The sequence below is a fragment of the Peromyscus leucopus genome, chromosome X (assembly GCF_004664715.2).
Source record: "Peromyscus leucopus breed LL Stock chromosome X, UCI_PerLeu_2.1, whole genome shotgun sequence".
Lineage (NCBI taxonomy): Eukaryota > Metazoa > Chordata > Mammalia > Rodentia > Cricetidae > Peromyscus > Peromyscus leucopus.
The window spans coordinates 122,896,865-122,902,291 of record NC_051083.1 but is presented as its reverse complement, the minus strand read 5'-3'; the positions used below and the strand labels follow the sequence as shown (position 1 = coordinate 122,902,291).

The following is a 5,427-nucleotide window of genomic DNA, read 5'->3' as shown; positions in this document are numbered from 1 at the left end:
CATTTCATTTTCATCCTTGTGGGTACATGAAATAAGGCTCTTCTTCTGGACACACAGAAGCTTTTAGGTCATTATTGACACTTCAGCTAAGAACCCAAACCCCTGAGGTTTTGTTACCTTTCACCATTTTGTCCAGGAACATTAAGAGCAACTAGCCAGTCTCGATATAATCATTAAATCTCCAAAAATGCTCAAAAAGTCTTCATACCTAATTAACTTCTTCCTTCTGTGGTGGTATTGTGTTCCCCAAAATATTGTGTACCTTAATAAACTTATCTGGGGTCAGAGAACAAAAAAGCCACTAGTTAGGCAGTGATAGCACACGCCTTTAATCCTAGCATTCCAGAGACAGAAATCCATCTGGGATCTCTGTGAGTTCAAGGCCACATTGGAAACAGCCAGGCATGGTGACTCACACCTTTAATCCCAGAAAGCCAGCCTTTAATCCCAGGGAGTGGTGGTAGAAAGCAGAAAGGTATATAAGGCGTGAGGACCAGAAACTAGAAGTATTTGGCTGGTTAAGCATTTGGCTGGTTCAGCATTTGGCTGGTTAAGCATTCAGGCTTTTAAGCAGCAGTTCAGCTGAGAGCCATTGGGATGAGGACACAGAAGCTTCCAGTCTGAGGAAACAGGACCAGCTGAGGAACTGGCAAGGTGAGATAGCTGTGGCTTGTTCTGTCTCTCTGACCTTCCAGTATTCACCCCAATAACTAGCCTCAGGTTTGACTCTATTAATAAGAACTTTTAAGATTCCTGCTACATCCTTCCTTTCCTATTGATGTTTGACTTTTTGAGATAGGATCCCTCTATGCAGTATGGCCTGTAACTTACCATGTAGTCCATTCTAGCCTTTAGCTAAACTCCATCCTTCCTGCTTCAGTTTCCTGAGTACTAGGATTATAGGTGTGCACCACCATGTGAAGCTATCTTTGTTTTTTATAAATGGATTTTTTTGGTGTTTTGTTTGGCTTTATCATTTTCGTTTGTTTGTTTTTGGTAATGTTGTTACAAGATAGAATGAAGAGTCTCATATCTACTAAGCTGGCATTTTTATCACTAAGTCCTTTCTACTTAAGGTAGAGAGCCAATTTCAGAAAGCAAACAAATTAAAAAAAACTCATCCTTAAAATTGTCTTGCTCTAGGTATGGCTGTAAGACTTGCAAGTAAAGGCCAGCACCAGGGCTGCTGTGATGGGAAAGAGGGTGGGCCAATGGCTGAGTGTCCTCCACCTATGGGACTGACAGTCCCCACGCAATCTTGGACTGGAAAGAGTTCAAGATGACCAATAAAGAACTTCTTCCTAAAAAGGTCCATGTAAATGAAACAGAGTTCAAAGTTATGGCATGAGATGAGTTAATTCTAAGATGGAAACATTATGAAATGATGTCCACTCCAATGATGTGACTAGCTTAAAGGAATCTGAAGAAAAACCAAAACAGCAACAGCAGGAGTCTTATGCAGAGAAAACATTCTTATTGTGTGACTAGCAATCAAGGAAGAGGAGGCACAGGAGTGTATCTCTCAAATCTAGTACCTCAAGCAAATCCACCAGCCAAGTGTGGCCCCACCAAGATCACCAATGGCACGCCCAGTGATCAACTTGTTTTTCCTAAAAATAAAGGTCAACTGGAACAGGCTAAAGACAAACTGGAAGAAGCCCAAAATGACCTGAGTGCCTGAAAGTTTGTTTCCACCTGATAGGGAAGCAAATCATACTCCCCAGTCTTGACTGCCCTGAAAATCCCACCTGGAGAAAGCTGTGGTGGGATAGCCAAGTACTCATTTCCACATCAAGACTCAAACTTCTGGAGCCAAAATAGACACATTCTTATACTGTCAGATTATAGTGACTAATGTAAAACTTACCAGATGAACCTTGTGTTTCAGCTTCTTTCTCTTCCTCTTGTTTCAGATGAAGAAGAGTCCACCTTTGAAAAATTCCTTTCTAGGACACGTAGACACTTGAGAAATGTTTCTGAAGATAACAGAGTGAGAAACAGAAGTCTTAAGTGTATGGCACACTGTGTCTTCAGACAGTTCAAAGGATTGAAAATCTAGAGATTTTTAAATCATAAATTAAGCATGTAAAATTCCAGTAAAATGCAAAGATGGAATATTCACTGCTCTTAACCTTGAGCATAGTGACTTGGAGATAGTGCACATCAGTTATGCCAATAAGACTGTGGACTGATGGGTGACTACTGGGTCAAAACTCAAATGAGGTGAATTTTTCTTTTAAAGGGTTTATATGCTAAGAATCAACTTCTAATAGCCATGAGACAATCAAGTTATAGCTACCAGTAGTACAAGTAGCAGATCTATTTCTCCAATTAGCTCTGAGCTCTATATTATATAATGGAGTCTTAAATCCATGGGGTTCATATAAATCATTTTGTTCTTTGAATGGTTGTGGAAACTGTAAATAACTGTAACTGAGGAATGTGATAATGTGAAGGTGTAGTCTTAAACTTCAGGGAGTGGCTTTCATATTGATCTATTGAAATTAAATTAAATGTGCCTTGAAATAGTTGTTTTTTTTTTTTTTTTTTTTTTTGGTTTTTTCGAGACAGGGTTTCTCTGTGTAGCTTTGCGCCTTTTCCTGGAACTCACTTGGTAGCCCAGGCTGGCCTCGAACTTACAGAGATCCGCCTGGCTCTGCCTCCCGAGTGCTGGGATTAAAGGCGTGCGCCACCGCCGCCCGGCTATAGTTGGGTTTTTTTAACTATTTTTTTTAATTGAAAGCAGATTTTCTTTCATACAATATATTCTGATTATGGTTGCCCCTCTCCCAACTCTTTCCAGATCCTACCCACCTCTCCAAATCTACACCCTTTCTTGCTCTCTCTCATTAGAAAACAAATAGGCACCAGAAAGAGAGAGAGAGAGAGAGACAGAGACAGAGACAGAGAGAGAGACAGAGAGAGAGAGACAGAGAGAGAGACAGAGAGAGAGAGGAAGGAAGGAAGGAAGGAAGGAAGGAAGGGGGAGGGAGAGAGGGAGGGAGGAAGGAAGGGAGGAAATAAAATAAGACTAAATAAAAACAAATAAACCTGAGTAGGACAAAATAAACAAAAAGCCAAAGAAAAAGCACAAGAAACACAGATACACATGGAGACACACACATTGGCACACACAGAAATCCCCTGAAAACACAAAACCAGAAACAATAATATATAAGCAAAAGACCTCTAGGGTAAGAAAAAATACTCCGAAGATACAATTAAGTTTGTTTTGTGTTAGACATGGGACCTCCCCTTAAGAGTGGTTTGTTTCCCCAGTGAAACTCCCTAAATTTTCATTTGTGAGCAGTTATTGGTTAGGGATGGGGGCTTGTGTCTATTTCCCCTCTCAGAGTGGCAACCCACCAGGGTTGCCTGTGCAGATCCTGTGTCTTCTGCCACAGTCTCTGAGTTCCCACGTGCATTAATCTTGCTGTTTTCAGAAGGCTTTGTTTCCTTGGTGTCCTCCAACCCCTGTGGCTCTTACACTCTTTCTGCCTCTTCTTCCATAGGGTTCCCTGAGCCCTGTGGGGAGGAAATTGATAGAGACATTCCATTTAGGACAAATTGTTCCAAAGTCTCTTACCTTGTCCAGCTGTATTCATCCCGATCTGCTGTAGGAGGAAGCTTCTCCAGTGATGGCTGAGCTATGTAGAGAGCAGAATACCATTAGGAATCACTTTGTTGCTTCATTCCTTTCAGGTAAAGGGCAGTATTTGATTTTCTGAGGTGATCAAACCATTGACTTGAGTCCCTTCCTCTGTTCTACTTTAAGTATCTGGTGCTACAGCAGTTCCCTCTCAGCAATACTCTGTATGAGTCTGATAGTCATTTTTGTTGTTCATTTTGTGATTATATGTTATTCTTCAAGATTCCTACTTTAATGGCGCCCTCTTCTGTCAGGACAGCTGTGGTGATATTTTATTTGTGCTCAAATAAATAAAGCTTGCCTGGAGAGCAGAGAGAAAAGCCAACCATTATAAGTAAACACAAAAGTCATGCAATATTAGCACATGCCTTTAATCCTATCAGTTAGGAGGCAGGGACTGTCTGGATCTATGTGAGTTCAAGGCCACACTGGGAAAAGAGCCAGGCATGGTGGCACACACCTTAAATTCCAACACCAGTTAACCATAAAGGTCTGGAGATCTGTACAGACAGACAGGAAATGACAGAGCCGGGCAGGAAGAGGAAGTGATATAGCTGGCCAGAGAGAGCAAATCAGATGGCAGAACAGCAAGGCATATAGGGGTGGGTAGACAGGAAGTATCTCTCGTCTTTTTGGAAGCTGCAGAGTTGGTGAGGTGAGGTTAACATGTGGCTGTTGGCATTACTCTGATCTCTCCCAGGTTTCTACTCCTATATCTGGCTCCATGTTTTCTATTAATAAGACCGTTTAGAAATTCATCTACATACAACCAAGTCCAGATACCTAGTCTTCTTTCTTTTTTAGCCAGAAGTTAATAAATTTTATTAATATTTTCAACAAAATAACTAATTTTTGTTTCATTTTGTAAATTATTTTTCTGCTCTTAATTACTTCCTTTCTTCTGTTTGCCTTGCACTTATTTTTGCTCTTCTTAAGTTTGTGTGTTCTCTTGTATTGTATTCCTCTTTCCTTTCCTCTCTCCCCAAAGTACTGAGGGTTTAATCCAGATTCACACATGCTAGGCAACTGCTCTGCCACTGAGCCAGATCCCCAAATCATATGATTCTCTTTTCTCTATTTGGACACAAATTTTGGCTCCCCATAACCAACATTCATTTGCCAAAAGCTCTCTCCACTGATTTTACTTTTTCTTTCTCATAAACTATTTCAAACACTGCACCTTTAAATTACATGTGCTTTTAAATCTCTTTCATACACACACACACACACACACACACACACACACACACACACACACATACACACAAATGTGGGATATTTGTACAGTGTGTGAAGATGTATTTGCTAAGATTGGTGTAATAAAAAGTTGAACAGCCAATAGCTAGGCAGGAGGTATATGAGGAATTTCCAGGGAGAGAAAGGAAGGTAGGATAATCTAGGCCCACAGGAGATGTCAGGAGACATGGAGAAGAAAGAGGAGGTACAAGATGGAAGAGGGGTAATACCATGTGATAGAATGGAGATTAATATAAATGGATTAATTTAAGTTATAAGAACTAGGTAGGAAAAAGCTTAAGCTATAAGACTGAGCTTTCATAATTAATAAGTAATCTCCAAGTCATTATTTGGGACTAGTGGCAGAAGAGAACGTCTGTCTACACATACATACATACACATACTGCACGTGCACACTGACCCATCCAGATTTTTTTAAACTAGGATGAGCTTTAACTTTCTGGTAATGGACCCATTAGATATTTATTATTTCTCTTCTGTTTTCCCCTACCCACAAAGCCTTCTAAAAAGGCAAGTGAGAG

At 40.4% G+C, this 5,427-nt stretch overlaps 1 pseudogene; it reads left to right on the top strand.

The window, feature by feature from the left end:
* The first annotated feature begins 1,279 nt into the window (after nucleotides 1–1,279).
* On the top strand, nucleotides 1,280–1,917 carry LOC114704026 (annotated as a pseudogene).
* The last annotated feature ends 3,510 nt before the right edge of the window (nucleotides 1,918–5,427 follow it).